The following is a 17,626-nucleotide window of genomic DNA, read 5'->3' as shown; positions in this document are numbered from 1 at the left end:
TTTTAAAAGACAAATAGGTTGAGTAAATACTGAGAAAGTCCATACTAGTTATTCCTGTTTGACCTTTTTTAAAGTCATGTTTTATTCACAAGGTGAAGGCAGTTAGAAGTAAGAATCACTTAAGCAATGAATATACAAAAAGCTAGTCTGAAAAATGGTCTGTCATGCATATGAAATGCTTAAGAGAAGTGGAGTTAAAAAGTAGAGCGTTAACCTGAGGTATGAGGACGTTTTCTGTTACCTAGAGGTTGAGAATGCTGAAAAGCTCAACCTGTAAATGTTTCTCTGAACCGTAATACCAACACATCACACGCATTTCGTTCTACATACATTTAAAGACATTTCTTTAGTCATGGCAGACTGCCTACATCACAAGGAAACAACTTTTCAGTTTGTCTGAATTTGAGGTTTTGTTTTGGAGTGTTGTTACATGGGCATGGGCATGGAGCAGAACGCTCCCCCACAGGAAATGTCAGGAAATTGTCTTCTCAAGTCATGTACTAGACTGATGAACCTAAGAGGGCTTGAAGCAAAACCAGAAAGTCAACCACTTCTAACCAAAAACCATAATTACAAGCCAATGCTCTCTTCCGTTTGATGTATGACTTTAGGGAAGTTGGTTGGATACCGCCCTATAGCGATACTTGTGCGGTGAGCTTACTGGTGTAAACTGGCTGTAGTGAGTCACCCAATTGGGGACGAGATCATTTTTGTTGCTCAGGGTGAGTTCGTTCCACCCAATAAATAGGGCTGTTAAATCCTCCCATATAAAACACCCCATCTATTGTCATTGATATTACCAGGTTGCTGGCTTTGAGATCGGAGGCAAAGCGTGACCTTTTCCTTGAGGAGCATTTTATATGTTCCCCTTATAATCATCACCTGCGTGGAAGTAACCAAATCAAATGTTATTTGTCACATGCGCCGAATACAACAGTAAAATGTTTACTTACAAGCCCTTAAACAACAATGTTTTAAGAAAAACAAGTGTTAAGTAAAAAATTTAAAATAAAAGTAACAAATAATTACAGAGCAGCAGTAAAATGACAATAGCGAGGCTGTACACAGGGGGTACCGGTACAGAGTCAATGTGCGGGGGAACCGGTTAGTCGAGGTAATATGTACATGTAGGTACAGTTAAAGTGACTATGCATAGATAATAAACAGAGTAGCAGCAGTGTAAAAGAGGGGTCTGGGTAGCCCTTTGATTAGCTGTTCAGTCTTATGGCTTGGGGGTAGACGCTGTTAAGAAGCCAATCTACACGCGTAGTTATGCAGCCAGGGTATGCATGCTCCATTCCTGGTTTCCAGTCAGAGATTTAGGGATTTCAGACAATATGAAATCTCATCTGCCTCCTGGACCCCCATGATTACCAAAGAGCCTGGTGGGGAGGGAATGACCGAATGGGAGTTTAGAGCACGGTGGTAGAAAGGACAGCGTTGACAAGGCAACTAGAGCTCATTATTTCTCCATCTATGCAGGGGCACGGTGCTCCGTTGATGGGCACCAGAAGAGAGGATGGAAGGATGGATGAGGTTACGCCCACGTCTAAAGGGCATCCAGGATATGACACGACTGGACTGTAATCCAGGATTACCTGTCCGATTCTGTCGTCTGTGTCAACGATCCACGTCAGCAGAGATAACGACACCGGCCAAGACTTTGACTCACTGTGTGAGTGTTTGTCTCGGTGTTATGGCTCTGCAACATCAGCACAGTAGCGGTAGTTGGTTGTGAGTTGCCCAGCCTGCACAGTGCCAAGGTTCCCACAGTGGGTCTGGGAGGATGTGTGGTATTGACACAGGTGAGGGGGCTGCTGTCTGGATGTCTGCTGGCAGAGAGACTGGGGGTGTCTGGTTCTGAAGCACGGCAGGGTGTGATAAAGATCTACACTGAAGCTCTGTGTGTGAGAGAGGTCCTCTGAGACTTGTCTCTTGTGGTTCAGAACTACAGGTCACATTACAGTGGAATGGATTACAAGAAAACCCCAAGAACAGCCCTGACTCTTGTCTTTGTATTATCCACTTCCTCAACGGTATTGCTACAGAATAACAACTGCTATTTAAATATCATGTCTTCAGTAATGTCTTTCCACAGCAAGGCTCGGTTTGGAGGTTATGTTCCTCCTGCAATGTTAACAGAGGGGCATTTAATGTGTACACACGGATTGGGGAGAAAAGGGTATTTGGGAGTTCTCTCCTTTCGGAATTTGCATTATTTTGGTTGAGAGTACTGAGGCAGGCAGCGAAAGCTGAATTTTTCATTTGATTGGTACATGCATCGCTCAGTGAGTTTAAACAGTCAACGGCTTTTCCTCTAAAATTAGACACTGTCTAATAGATTTCTCTACCAAAGTTTGTTCAACTCAAAATGTCACTTTATCAGCTTGAGCGACTTGTACTCAGTGAGGGGTTGGTAAATGTACAGTAAGCTTCATTTGCCCCAATGAGCGATGGATCTAGTGTCTTGACAAAGATTCAGTGAGTCTACAGTAAAGTATTTCTGTGAACTTTAAAGAGAGAGCTTCCATAGATTGAAAGAGCACAGAATAGCTGTGAATTTGTTACCAAAATCATTGTCTCCTTCTCAAAATGTTAATGTTTTTATAATAGGCCTGCTGGTCCTTCAGGTTCGATAAGCTAGACCTGTGGATGGCTTATAATTGCCTGTTCATTTAGTTTTATTACGTCCCTGGGCCAATGTTCTCTCTCCATTTTGGATGTGCTATGTTGTAATTTCTCTGTGTGACTGTGCTATAATTGTCGAGAGAGCCTAAGATGGCTATCTTAGACCGTACATTGCTACAGTTTGTCAGAATCCATGTTTACGTTGACATTTTCCAATCAAATGTTGTCAAAATTACTAAAAGGAAACAAATGCATGCATGGACCCACGCAAGCAGGCAGGCAGCCAGGCAAAAACCAACCATACTGTGTGCATTTCTGCACATACAAACACACAGACATGCACTGAAGTGTGCTTCTTAACTACAGCCATCACGCTAGCATTCATGACCCTCCCCCTCAGTCCGCAGGTCATACATTTACACGGCATGTAGCATCTGTGTGTGTTTGTGTGTGTACAGGATGTAGGCTTTTCCAATGGAGGATGGTTGGAGAAGAGGGGGTCTCCCCTGTATAATGTGGTCTTTAATAAAGACACAAGTTACCAGGTTGGAAGTGTCAGTGTGTTGCAGTATGCAGTCTATCAGCGTGATTTATGACTGTGCTGCGAGGCTATTAGATTATGGGCTCCAGGTCTGCCCCGTATGGGTGATAAGAACAGCCTACCGCCATGCTAAAACTCCCTGTTCACACGCCTCATTTCAGGGGGACATTGCTGTTTTTTTCACAAGGTGCCATCTGAAGGAAATTATATCTAAGCACATTGCCTGTGTTGTGGGTGTATCAGAGTTCCAATTGAATGGTTTATCCTTTAAAAGTTTGGGAGTCTCGCTTAGAAAGGGGATGTAATGAATGATCATCATCAGCAGCAGCAGTAGTATTTAAACATCACTGTCTCATTTTCACCTCTTGGGTTGCTGGCTCCTATAAGTGGACCATTATTAAAATGACTAAATCCACTTACATGCAATTCTGTCTAATTTAGACAAACCATTCTTACCTTAGAAGCAGAACAACAACCACATCTGCAACTCTGCAGTTTCTCCATTTCACCATGGGCCTGAAAAGGGGATGTGGGGGGAGAGGGGTTAGATCGAGAGGACCGAGCGCTGGGGTCAGAGTTTGCGCTGCAGCACGCCGCGGCTGAAAGGCCAGTTGTCAACGGCCGGTGAAAGAAAACAATGGGGCATCGGCTGGAGCGCCTGGGGGAAAAGGACGAGTCAGGGTCGCTTTCAATTAGCGCAGCGGGCCATCTCTGCAACTAGCCACAGGGGCCGGGAGGAGGTGGCGGGAGCGGCTGAGGAGCGGAGTGGGTGGAGGGGATGGGGGAGCAGGTGCAGCACAGCGCGCGAGAGAGAAAGACACAGAGCGAGAAAGAGAGTCGTGCTTGTCCCCGACTGCCCAAGGAAGAACGCTTTTGCATGCCTGGAAGGAAAGAGAGAGAGTGTGTGTGTGTGTGTGTGTGTGTGTGTGTGTGTGTGTGTGTGTGTGTGTGTGTGTGTGTGTGTGTGTGTTGTGTTGTGTGTGTGTGTGTGTGTGTGTGCACGCGCTTCGAGAGTGAAATGAAGAGATTAGTGTTTAGATAGGCTTACTGTTTGAAACCATGATGGAATCCTGACAACACCTCATTGGGAAGAAAGCGGAATGACATCTCATACTGTCAAAAATCCTGATAAGGGATGAGGATCTTCAAATGATTCATAAGACAGAGAGGATCAGACCAAGGACCTCCTCTATAAATCCCATTACAGTGGTGTATCACTCTGACATTCTATACTGGGGAAAGGATGATGCAGTCCGGCTGTACTGTATTCAGGAATAATGAGTTGCCTTTGTACATTGTATTTTCACTTCAAAATAACCTGATGAGTTTGTAAGTAGGACATTACAGTGTGTTGTTTCACACACTGTACACACACTCCTGAGGTTTCTGTGCCCCAGCTGGCAGGATATGACTTGCTATGCTTTAATGTGGACACGCGCACACACACACACAATGATGTGTGTCAGATCCATGCATAAATGGATTCGTTTCTATTGTGGGTGTTGGCGTGTTGTAATAGGTTTGGTCATACCAGCCAAAATATACAGTATACACACAAATACACACACTAGTTATTCCAACCATGATCTATGCCTAATCACCAGTTACCAAGGGCAACACATATAAGCACAGCATTAGATGCATTAATATGCACATACAGTGGGGAGAAAAAGTATTTGATCCCCAGCTGATTTTGTACGTTTGACCACTGACAAAGAAAGGATCAGTCTATAATTTTAATGGTAGGTTTATTTGAACAGTGAGAGACAGAATAACAACAAAAATATCCAGAAAAACGCATGTCAAAAATGTTATAAATTGATTTGCATTTTAATGAGGGAAATAAGTATTTTACCCCCTCTCAATCAGAAAGATTTCTGGCTCCCAGGTGTCTTTTATACAGGTAACGAGCTGAGATTAGGAGCACACTCTTAAAGGCAGTGCTCCTAACCGCAGCTTGTTACCTGTAAAAAAGACACCTGTCCACAGAAACAATCAATCAATCAGATTCCAAACTCTCCACCATGGCCAAGACCAAAGAGCTCTCCAAGGATGTCAGGGACAAGATTGTTGACCTACACAAGGCTGGAATGGGCTACAAGACCATCGCCAAGCAGCTTGGTGAGAAGGTGACAACATTTGGTGCGATTATTTGCAAATGGAAGAAACACAAAATAACTGTCAATATCCCTCGGCCTGGGGCTCCATGCAAGATCTCACCTCGTGGAGTTGCAATGATCATGAGAACGGTGAGGAATCAGCCCAGAACTACACAGGAGGATCTTGTCAATGATCTCAAGGCAGCTGGGACCATAGTCACCAAGAAAACAATTGGTAACACACTACGCCGTGAAGGACTGAAATCCTGCAGCGCCCGCAAGGTCCCCCTGCTCAAGAATACATATACAGGCCCGTCTGAAGTCTGCCAATGAACATCTGAATGACTCAGAGGACAACTGGTGAAAGTGTTGTGGTCAGATGAGACCAAAATGGAGCTCTTTGACATCAACTCAACTCGCCGTGTTTGGAGGAGGAGGAATGCTGCCTATGACCCCAAGAACACCATCTCCACCGTCAAACATGGAGGTGGAAACATTATGCTTTGGGGGTGTTTTTCTGCTAAGGGGACAGGACAACTTCACCGCATCAACGGGATGATGGACGGGGCCATGTACCGTCAAATCTTGGGTGAAAACCTCCTTCCCTTAGCCAGGGCATTGAAAATGGCTCGTGGATGGGTATTCCAGCATGACAATGACCCAAAACACACGGCCAAGGCAACAAAGGAGTGGCTCAAGAAGAAGCACATTAAGGTCCTGGAGTGGCCTAGCCAGTCTCCAGACCTTAATCCCATAGAAAATCTGTGGAGGGAGCTAAAGGTTCGAGTTGCCAAACGTCAGCCTCGAAACTTGAATGACTTTGAGAAGATCTGCAAAGAGGAGTGGGACAAAATCCCTCCTGACATGTGTGCAAACCTGGTAGCCAACTACAAGAAACGTCTGACCTCTGTGATTGCCAATAAGGGTTTTGCCACCAAGTACTAAGTCATGTTTTGCCTAGGGGTCAAATACTTATTTCCCTTATTAAAATGCAAATAATTTTATAACATTTTTGACATGCGTTTTTTAGGATTTTTTTGTTGTTATTCTGTCTCTCACTGTTCAAATAAACCTACCATTAAAATTATAGACTGATCATTTATTTGTAAGTGGGCAAACGCACAAAATCAGCAGGGGATCAAATACTTTTCCCCCCCACTGTACATGCAAACACTGCACCGCAGGGCTCTCCAGAGGATGGTACGGTCAGCTCAACGCATCATCAGGGGGAAACTCTGCCTCCCCTCCAGGACATCTACAACAACCGGTGTCACAGGAGGCCCAAGAAGATCATCAAGATCCTTAGCCGCCCAAACCTTGCCCTGTTCACCCAGCTACAATCTAGAAGGTGGAGACAGTACAGGTGCATCAAAGCTGGGACCGAGAGACTGATAGAAGCTGTTTATCTCCAGGTCATCAGACTGTTAAACAGTCACCACTAGCTGGCCTCCACCCACTACCTTGCCCTGAACCTTTTAGTCATGGCTCATCCTATATAACAAATTTTCTATTCACATACTGTCTATGCTGTCTATACACACCATTCACATACATTCTATGGGCAGTTTATTTGGTACACCCACCACGTTCACGAAAATGGTTCACTCCTATAGATAGTGAGTCACGTGGCCGTGGCTTACTATATAAAGCAGGCAGACAGGCATTGAGGCATTCAGTTACTGTTCGATTGAACGTTATAATGGGCAAAACTAGTGACCTAAGCGACTTTGAGCATGGTATGGTCGTCGGTGCCTGGTGTGCCGGTTTCAGTATATCAGAAACGGACGGCACCCTGGAATCTTCACGCACGACAGTGTCTAGGGTTTACCGAGAATGGTGCGACAAACAAAAGCATCCAGTTAGCGGCAGTCCTGTGGGCAACAACAGCTCGTTGATGAGAGGTCGAAGGAGAATGGCAAGAACGGTGCAAGCTAACAGGCGGTTCACAAACAGGCAAATAACAGTGCAGAATGGAATCTCGGGACGCATCAACTCGTCGGTCCTTGTCACTGATGGGCTATTGCAGCAGATGACTATGCTGTGTTCCACTCCTATCAGCTAAAAACAAAAAGCGGCTCCAGTGGGCACTCAATCACCAACACTGGACAATTGAGGAGTGGAAAAACATAGCTTAGTCTGACGAATCCCAGTTCCTGTTGCGTTTTGCTGATGGAAGAGTCACGATTTGGCGTAAGCAGTCCACGGCCCCATCCTTCCTGTTGTCAACTGTACAGGCTGTTTGCTGTGTTGTAATGGGGTGGAGAAGGTTTTCCTGGCACATGTTAGGTCCCTTGATACCAATTGAGCAACGTGCCCATGCCCCGAAGAATTCAGGCTGGCTGTTCTGGAGGCAAAGGCGGGTCTAACCCGGTACTAGATTTTTATTTTTTTATTTTACCTTTATTTAACCAGGTAGGCAAGTTGAGAACAAGTTCTCATTTACAATTGCGACCTGGCCAAGATAAAGCAAAGCAGTTGGACACATAAAACAACACATAGTTACACATGGAGTAAAACAAACATACAGTCAATAATACAGTAGAAATATGTCTATATACAATGTAAGCAAATGAGGTGAGATAAGGGAGGTAAAGGCAAAAAAGGCCATGGTGGCAAAGTAAATACAATATAGCAAGTAAAACACTGGAATGGTAGATTTGTAGTGGAAGAAAGTGTAAAGTAGAAATATAAATATTGGGGTGCAAAGGAGCAAAATTAAATAAATAAATACAGTAGGGGAAGAGGTAGTTGTTTGGGCTAAGTTATAGATGGGCTATGTACAGGTGCAGTGATCTGTGAGCTGCTCTGACAGCTGGTACTTAACGCTAGTGAGGGAGATAAGTGTTTCCAGTTTCAGAGATTTTTGTAGTTCGTTCCAGTCATTGGCAGCAGAGAACTGGAAGGAGAGACGGCCAAAGGAGGAATTGGCTTTGGGGGTGACCAGAGAGATATACCTGCTTGAGCGCGTGCTACAAGTGGGTGCTGCTATGGTGACCAGTGAGCTGAGATAAGGGGGGACTTTACCTAGCAGGGTCTTGTAGATGACCTGGAGCCAGTGGGTTTGGCGACGAGTATGAAGCGAGGGCCAGCCAACGAGAGCGTACAGGTCGCAGTGGTGGGTAGTATATGGGGCTTTGGTGACAAAATGGATGGCACTGTGATAGACTGCATCCAGTTTATTGAGTAGGGTATTGGAGGCTATTTTGTAAATGACATCGCCGAAGTCGAGGATCGGTAGGATGGTCAGTTTTACGAGGGTATGTTTGGCAGCATGAGAGAAGGATGCTTTGTTGCGAAATAGGAAGCCAATTCTAGATTTAACTTTGGATTGGAGATGTTTTATGTGAGTCTGGAAGGAGAGCTTACAGTCTAACCAGACACCTAGGTATTTGTAGTTGTCCACATATTTTAAGTCAGAACCGTCCAGAGTAGTGATGCTGGACGGGCGGGCAGGTACGGGCAGCGATCGGTTGAAGAGCATGCATTTTGTTTTACTAGTATTTAAGAGCAGTTGGAGGCCACGGAAGGAGAGTTGTATGGCATTGAAGCTCGTCTGGAGGGTTGTTAACACAGTGTCCAAAGAAGGGCCAGAAGTATACAGAACGGTGTCGTCTGCGTAGAGGTGGATCAGAGACTCACCAGCAGCAAGAGAAACATCATTGATGTATACAGAGAAAAGAGTTGGCCCAAGAATTGAACCCTGTGGCACCCCCATAGAGACTACCAGAGGCCCGGACAACAGGCCATCTGATTTGACACATTGAACTCTATCAGAGAAGTAGTTGGTGAACCAGGTGAGGCAATCATTTGAGAAACCAAGGCTATTGAGTCTGCCGATGAGGATGTGGTGATTGACAGAGTCGAAGGCCTTGGCCAGGTCAATGAATACGGCAGCACAGTATTGTTTCTTATCGATGGAGGTTATGATATCGTTTAGGACCTTGAGCGTGGCTGAGGTGCACCCATGATCAGCTCTGAAACCAGATTGCATAGCGGAGAAGGTGCGGTGGGATTCGAAATGGTCGGTGATGAGTGTACTTAATATCTGGCCACTGAGTATGTGTGTGTGTGTATGTGTACATACATACATACATACAGATAGATAGATAGATATCTACACATACATATATATATACACACATACATACGCACACGGAATCTGGTCCGGAAGCTAATTTCCTGCAATTCTATCCATTTTGCCATGGGGTTTCATGATGTGTTTTAAATACTGTATTCTCGACATAGTTAGTTTTAACATTTCTACTACTGTACATTGCTTTGTAGTTACTGTTTATACACACAGGATATGTATTTATATACTGAATTCTTTACATAGCTTGCTCTAATGGGTCTCCCAGTCGCGGCCGGCTGCGACATAGCCTGGACTCGAACCCAGAATCTCTAGTCGCACAGCTAGCACTGCGATGCTTAGACCACTGCACCATTCGGGAGGCAGATTACAGAATGTTTCTGATGAACAACACTATCATTACACACATTATACCAAATCTACATCTCTGTCATATCAAAGTGTGTAGCCAGATGTTGATGGCTAAGAAGATACCTCCAAAGGAAATAGGAGGAGGAAATCGCTAGCAAATGAAAGTAACGATATCATCAGGATGGGTGATTTTGGTATACAGGGTGTTGAGTTCATTTCGTTCAGCAGACACACATTGTGCAATAATGGAGAAAGCCTCTATTGAGAAGCCGCTTGATCAATTCCTCGTTTCTGTCAAGTGCATGTTGCACAAATGTTACGGTATCTCAAATGACATACACTCTCAACCAAAGAAACTGAATAGGCAACCCCAGTCTACCCAACCCCCTCACAGTTTACGCTACCCGTTTCAGCATTCGGTATCCCTATCTCTGAATGCCAGCATGCCAAATGCACTCCCCTCTGTTGCCAGCTAGGCCTCCAGACTATTACATTCTCCTCCCCTAAAAGATGGCAATTAATCCAATTAGTAATCAATCAGCCGTCTGGGCCCCATGTCTCCCCCAAGCTAATGGAGGATATGACAGCCGGGCCCTGCATTATTAATACCTCCATTTCAGGAGCCCAGGGGCCCAGAGGTGCCAGGGGCCATTGATCACCTCTACAGCAGAGCGAACCACCACACTGTGCTATGCCTGCTGGGAGATATCTGGAGGGAAGAATGATCTGAGAGATGGAGGGAGGGTGTGGAGGAGGGAAAGAGGGTTTGCAAAGACTTAAGGATGACACTGAAGGTTTTTTTTGGAAGGCGGGAGGAATTGCACATAAATGATAGGAGGTGAAGGTTGGAAGTGATAAAAATAGAGAATAGGGGGTGAGAGGTGAAGAGCCTGCAAGGGAAGAAGGAGGGATTTGAGGGCAGAGATGAACTGGGCATGGGGGGAGGGTAGTGCCTTTTTTCCCCTGGTTTGCATTTGCCCTTTTGCAGGTTTTACTATTATAATTTCTTCCATCCTAGCCAAATGTCCTCATCTGCTTGAATGCACCTCCCCTATATCAAGGTGGTTTGGTACTTCCCACGCTACTTCCCACGCTGTCTATTCTGCCCTCTATCCACCATTCATAGTGACAATAGTGGTAGGTGGATCCTTTGTCCAGTTTTGCAATATGAAAACTAGCAATCATACTATACATAAAATCATTCAAAGCTGCACCAATTTTCAATATAATTGGAAAGAACAGTGAAAACATGAGACACGCAGCTCCCTTATTGATCTACCTAGACTAGCCTACAACACCACCTTACAATGAATAATTGCATTATTGTTTTCAAGTGAGTACAAAATTCTACTCTAGGCTGTAAACTGCAGTGCAAATGTCATTTGAATAATGCCCTGTGATTTTGAATATTTCATTCCATTTGGATCAGGGGTCTACTGAACAGTTTATAAGGTATAGAAAGGCACAGTAGCAAGCCAGTCTGGCTGTATTTTAAGTTCTGATACTGAGATGCGCGCTGTCTGTTGTGGATCATCATTCTCTCAAGTTGTCGTATAATAATGTGGCCACATATGCTCCCAGCAGGCCCAGTTACTCAGGAAAGCTTAACGCGCGCTCTGCCTCCTCCGATATTCCTTACGCACGTAGAACCAATAAAGCTTCAATGTACCCTAAATATTTGTCATTTAACTTTTAAAACGTATTACCTTTTATGCGTGGCATAAACACATCCAGACACAATTAGGGGACTGGACGATACCAGTATCGCGATACTTGTTAGTATCGTGGCAAGGAGACAAATTTAACTTTAGGAAAACTGCCCTAATATTGGAAACAAACATCCCACTGGGCAAAAACGGGTAGAATCGACGTTGTTTCCGCTAGGGATGGGCATGAGTACTCGAATGGACGTCAAAGCTCAATCTTTAACCAGAGATCACATTTTTTCAAATGCTGTAAAACTATTTGGTGGAATGTGCTTTGTGGCTGCCCAAAATGGCAAGTGAAATTTTGTCTTGACAAGTTAATTTGCTTTGACTCTAGTGTTACATGTGTATTTGTGGGGCACAACAAAGAAGAAACCTAGCGAAGAATCACACAGTTCTCCCTAAATTCCCTTTCCCCTCCTTGTCTCATTCACTCAATTGTGTTCCGACCGCTCCTTAAACACATGCTTACTGATTGCACACACAAGCTCCTGTTAGGCCTACAGAATGAAATGCCTATAAAAACGGATTTATCTAATGGAAAATATACAAGCTACATTCCTTGCCAAATGACAAAAGTTTTATCACAAATTCAAAATGGACTGGTTGATTGAAGTAGGAAAATACACTGTGTACAAAACTTTTCCATGACGTAGACTGACCAGGTGAATCCAGGTGAAAGCCAAGATCCATTTAGAATTGTTTAGGCTTAACATAGACAGGTTTCACACTGAAAATACACATACCTGCTCACCAAACAGATTCCATGGCCATCATTTATCACCATGCAGTATTCAATGTGGAATTGTTAATCCATTTGGGAAATTCCAAAGAACAGTTTGAATATATTAAATGGAACGTCGGTATATTGAAAATGATTTAAACTCGCCATATTGAGCCCTGTTTCAAATGATCACTCTTTGAGAATAGCTGTTCCAGACTCGAGATGCGCATCACTTCGCACTGGCATTATGTTCTATTTTATTCTGTTATTTTAGATGTTTTTTTTTTTACTATAAATTAGGTGTCTTGACTGTGGTAAGTGCTCCGGAGATATGGGCTGCTATATTAACAAAAGCAAAGCTATGCCATTGCAGTCATATGCTTCTACAAGCAAGCCCCACTGCTGAGGTTACTACTTTTTTGAAGATTGTGTTCCACAATATAATATAACTAGTTGACTCGTACACCCAAAAAAATCATGCGAGTATTTGAACAGTAATAAAATGTTAAATCCCTGGTCTCCATATCATTTCAACCAAGAAAATCAATGTGATCAAAAAAAAATGAATTTGTCACATGCTTTGTAAACAGCAGGTGTAGACTAACAGTGAAATGCTTACTTACAGGTCCTTTACCAACAATGCAGAGTTAAAAGGGATGACATTGAATCAACGTGGAAAACTGATCGGATTTTCAAAAAGTAATCAATGTAAGGGCATTTTGTCTTTTTTTTTTTTACCCGACTTTTAACCTAAAACCATATTTGTTGTTGAATTCATGTTAGTTAACTCAACAAAATGTAAATCAAAACTACATTTTGAACTGACTTCTGTGCCCAGTGGGATCATTATGTTGTCATCCAGAGTCACATGTATTTATTTCCAAGCTATAGCACACAATATTCTACATACAGCAGGATTTTAAAGGACCAAAGAGTTTGGGCTGCTTCATGTTTTCATTTTTGCCATGGAAAAAATATTGCGATACTGGTATCGTCACAGCTCCAGTCACGTTTTAACCTGATGTAAAAAAAAAAAAAAATGTAAAAAAATGATTAGGCTACTTCAAAAGCCTCCTGTAGGCTACCTGCGCACGTTCGTCCAAAATATCATTCCAGCCTCCAAACTGTGCAGATGGTGGTGTTGAAATCGCAAACCATGACATTGAAGTGGCAAAAGTCGGTATGCTTTGCGTATTGCTTGTGATGCGTTGGCACAGAAACCCGTTGGTGGAAAATTTGTTTCATATAAAATATATGATTATAAATATAGCATCAAAATGTTGAAATCTGATTTCCACCAAGCTGATCATTATCTTCAGCTGGCTATGATCGTAGTGTAAGTGTAATGAGAAAGGCAGGGAGAGTATGTGGTAGGCGAACCCTTAACCTTCTGGCTCGTAGCCCTGCTTGGCATCGACTGAGTCACAAAGCATGCTGATGTGGCAAAGTCTATATCCACGTTAATAAATACAGGGTCGCTACAGTTAGGGCAAGGGTGTGCACATTTTTTGTTACAGTACAAGGGGAGGGTCATGTGAAAATATTTGTAATGTTGGACAAGTGAGGCTCAGTGCGGCCAATTCAAGCAAATTAGATTAGAAATTATTGGACAAAATCTGAACGGTAAAAACATGATCAATGCTTTATATTCTCCATATTTATGTGTGCACCAAAACCAATTCTCTCAACTTCAGTTCCAGGGCATGGTTTTGTTTGTTTTAAGAAGGGAAAAAAAGTAAAGACCCCATCTAGAAGTTTTTATTTTATTTTGTGAAATCAATACTGCAAGTCATTCCATGTTGGGCTGGGGAAAACAAGCAAACTAAAACAACAAAACCCCTTGCTCATGCCTTCTCTTTGCCTCTACTCTGAAAAGACACATTGTGTGACAAACAAAATCAGCTGACCTTAATTTGAGCTATCCTATGTGCCAGAGGCTGCTATATTAGCTATTAAGGATGCTTGTTGTTGTCGTCTTTCAACACATGTTGACAGGGCCTCTGCGATGGTTTAGTGTGACTCCAAAATGGCGGCTCTGTGCCAAATGTGACCACTGTGGTCTTAGGTCTTAAGTATGTGAAAAGGCGAATGAGTGGTAGAGGGTATTTGTAGTTGAGCCTGGTGATCTTAAACAAGTCTTTTGCACTGACATCAGTCCTATACAGCAAACTTCTGTTTCCCATGATTGGGAACCTTTGTCATTTGTCATGTAGACCAAAACGCATCCACTTACCGACCCACACCGTGTGAGTGAAGGTTCGCGTCTCCCTCTTCACCACATAGGTTTAGTCACTGTGGGTCATTATGCCAAGGAACCCACGCTAGCCTAGTTAATGTGGAGAATGCTGGGGTGGTTCTGGGTTTATAGCCTTATTCATGGGTGCATTAGACCACTGTTGGTTAGGCTCCTGAGTCACTCTGCAGTCTATAGCAGCTGCTGTCAGCTGGGTTAATATCCAGGGGGGTCAGAGAGACTGATGTCCTTCATCTGCTGGGCTGTGTGAGTCAGTTTAGTGAGTGGACATACTTTAGTAATCACTGAGGATGTAAGGGAGAGCTCCAGGGTCACAACCTGCAATCCGCAGCCATTTGTGTGCGACCCTGTGCACATGAATGGATGTGCTGCGGGGGGGGGGCGTATTTGCAGGTGCAAGACGCATCAACCACATGCTATTAGTCAGCGCTGGTCGTTAGCGATGGGCGCAAGACGCATCGACCACATGCCATTAGTCTGGAATGGATTGAAGGGAAGTTCATCTGTCACAGGTTCCCATCACTGCAAGGGGGTTTCTTTAGGAGAGATGGTAAAACCATGATGATACAGTTAGCTGACAAGGCCGGTTATAATTCAAACCCCTAGATAGTTCCAAACCGATGAGGCTCTGAAGCTCATAAACAAGCTTCACTGGAATAACCATTTGTAACAGAGTTATTAGCAGCAACTTTATATGAAGTACTATTAGGCTGTTAACGTTACTACTGTATGTAACAAACAACCTTCGGTGATTGACAGCTCTTTTTTTCATTAGTGTCTGTATTACACATCCATTGTAGGCTGTTTGAATAATCTAAATAATTTGGGACTGTGGGGAAACCGGCTATTTAGCTGTTTAGGGATAGGGGGCAGCATTCGGAAGTTTGGATGAAAAGCGTGCCCAGAGTAAACTGCCTGTTACTCAGGCCCAGAAGTTAGAATATGCATATAATTAGTAGATTTGGATAGAAAACACTCTAACATTTCCAAAAACTGTTAAAATAATATCTGTGAGTATAACAGAACTCATATGGCAGGTGAAAACCTGAGAAAAATCCAACCAGGAAGTGGGAATTCTGAGGTTTGTAGTTTAAGTGAATGCCTATCGAATATCCAGTGTCTGTGGGGTCAGATTGCACTTCCTAGGGCTTCCACTAGATGTCAACAATCTTTAGAAGTTGTTTCAGGCTTCTATTGTGAAAGGGGAGCGAATAAGAGCACTCTAAGCAGATGGCCCAGGTGAAAGCCTTTAGTTTAGTCACGCGCGTGGCCGTGAGCGCGAGCTCCGTTCCCTTTCCTTTCTAATGAAAACAGTATTGCCCGGTTGAAACATTATTGAATATGTATGATAAAAACACCCTAAGGATTGATTAGAAACATCGTTTGACATGTTTCTACGAACTCAAATGGAACTTTTTTGACTTTTCGTCTAGACTTTGTGCCCGCGCTTTGTGCATTTGGATTACTGTACTAAACGCGCGAACAAAAAGGAGGTATTTGGACATAAAGATGAACTTTATCAAACAAAACGAACATTTATTGTCTCCTTGGTTGGAAAATGGCTGTAAGGTTTTTGTGGCTAGGCGCTGACCTAACATAATCGTATGGTGTGCTTTCACCATAAAGCCTTTTTGAAATCGGACACAGTGGCTTAACAGTGGATTAACAGTGGATTAACAAGAAGTGTATCTTTAGTAGTATGTATAACACCTGTATCTTATATCAATGTTTGTGATGAGTATTTCTGTAATTTCATGTGGCTCTCTGCATTTTCACCGGATGTTTGTTTGAGACAATGCATTTCTGAACATAACACGCCAATTTCAAATGAGGTTTATGGACATAAAGATTAACTTTATCGAACAAAACAAACATTTATTGTCTAACATGGAGTCCTGGGAGTGCCACCAGATGAAGATCATCAAAGGTTAGTGATTCATTTTAACGCTATTTCTGACTTTTGTGACACCTCTCCTTCTTTGGAAAATGGCTTTATGGTTTTTTTGTGGCTAGGCGCTGACCTAACATAATCGCATGGTATGCTTTCACCATAAAGCCTTTTTCAAATCGGACACTGTAGTTGGATTAATGAGAAGTTTATCTTTCAAATGGTGTATAGTACTTGTATGTTTGAGGAATTTTAATTATGAGATTTCTGTTGTTTGAATTTGACGCCCTGCAATTTCACTGGCTGTAGGCCAGGTGTTCCGCTAGCGAAACCCCCTTCCCAGAAAGGTTAAGAAAGGGATAAGTATAGAGATAAGTTCTCACTATACTGTAGCGCCGCAGCGTCTCTGTCGCCTCACCACCTCTACCCCTGTGGAGCCCCATGCATCTGGTTCTATTTAGAGCTCATCTGCTTGTGTTATGCTGCTATGTTATGACAGTAAAGCGACTGAGGAGATTATTCTAAGTGGATGTTTGCCCCCCGCATGTCTTCCTCAGTCATGGGTCAGTGGCCCGTTGCAGTATCCTGCCGAGGCTGTGCGTTGAAAAGGCAGAGGTTATTAGCCTGTGTGTTTGCAGCGCAGCTGTGCTTTGAGAATCTCCCTCCCGTTGTTTTACATACTGGGCCATCACTGCTGCAGCGCACGGCTCATGTTGTTTGTCTTTTGTTTTTTTTCTCTCACAGGAAGTTTGCTGAGGATTGCAAAACTAATTGTGAAAAAATCTGAGGGGGGTTCAACCCCCTGAACCTCCTCCAACTGCACAACCCCGCCCCCTCCGTACTTATCAGATCAGACCCTCTGAATTCTTCACATCTGTTGGGAGGAACCAAAGATCAACTGGGCCATTTGGCGGTGTAATCCATCTGTACTGATACAGAAAGTGAGTACTGTCATCATTATTCTTCCCTCTTCATGTCTACATTTCAGACATAGAAACTTGGCTTGAAAACAAGATCCAAACATGCTGGGTGTAATAAATGCTGACTCGTATCTAATGGGTGTTCTATAACTCAAGGGTCACAGAGTGGTGTGCTATGATGCCTATAGTAGATGTTTCAATGGCCTTCCGGATAACACCCGTAGCTGATTACGTAAGCCCTCACATCGTGAAGTGATTGTTGTCTGCCGTGGAAATGAGCCCTTCAGGACTTTCATTGAAGCCTTACCTGTACGGGCCCTGCTTTGATGGACAACCGCCCTCAATGCTTTATATAACCGCAACACAGCTGCTATTCTGTCTCTGTCACCCTTTTCACTCCCTGTTGCCCGTATTTTCAACCTTTT

General features: G+C 43.5%; 1 protein-coding gene across 8 annotated transcripts in view; it reads left to right on the top strand.

Moving 5' to 3' along the window:
* Positions 1-17,626, top strand: part of LOC106580978 (semaphorin-6D) — a 155,130-nt gene that overhangs the window by 56,060 nt on the left and 81,444 nt on the right. For 7 of the 8 annotated variants that reach the window (XM_014162634.2, XM_014162652.2, XM_014162643.2 and 4 more), the window contains one exon: positions 17,026-17,222. The exons of the other annotated variant lie outside the window; for it this stretch is intronic. The gene's annotated coding sequence lies outside the window, so the exon portion shown is untranslated. The remainder of the gene's footprint in view (positions 1-17,025; positions 17,223-17,626) is intronic. 8 annotated transcript variants of the gene reach the window in all.

This window comes from Salmo salar, chromosome ssa02, assembly GCF_905237065.1.
Source record: "Salmo salar chromosome ssa02, Ssal_v3.1, whole genome shotgun sequence".
In the NCBI taxonomy this organism is placed as follows: Eukaryota; Metazoa; Chordata; class Actinopteri; order Salmoniformes; family Salmonidae; genus Salmo; species Salmo salar.
The sequence above is the reverse complement of the archived record's forward strand: the minus strand, read 5'-3'. Positions and strand labels throughout refer to the sequence as shown.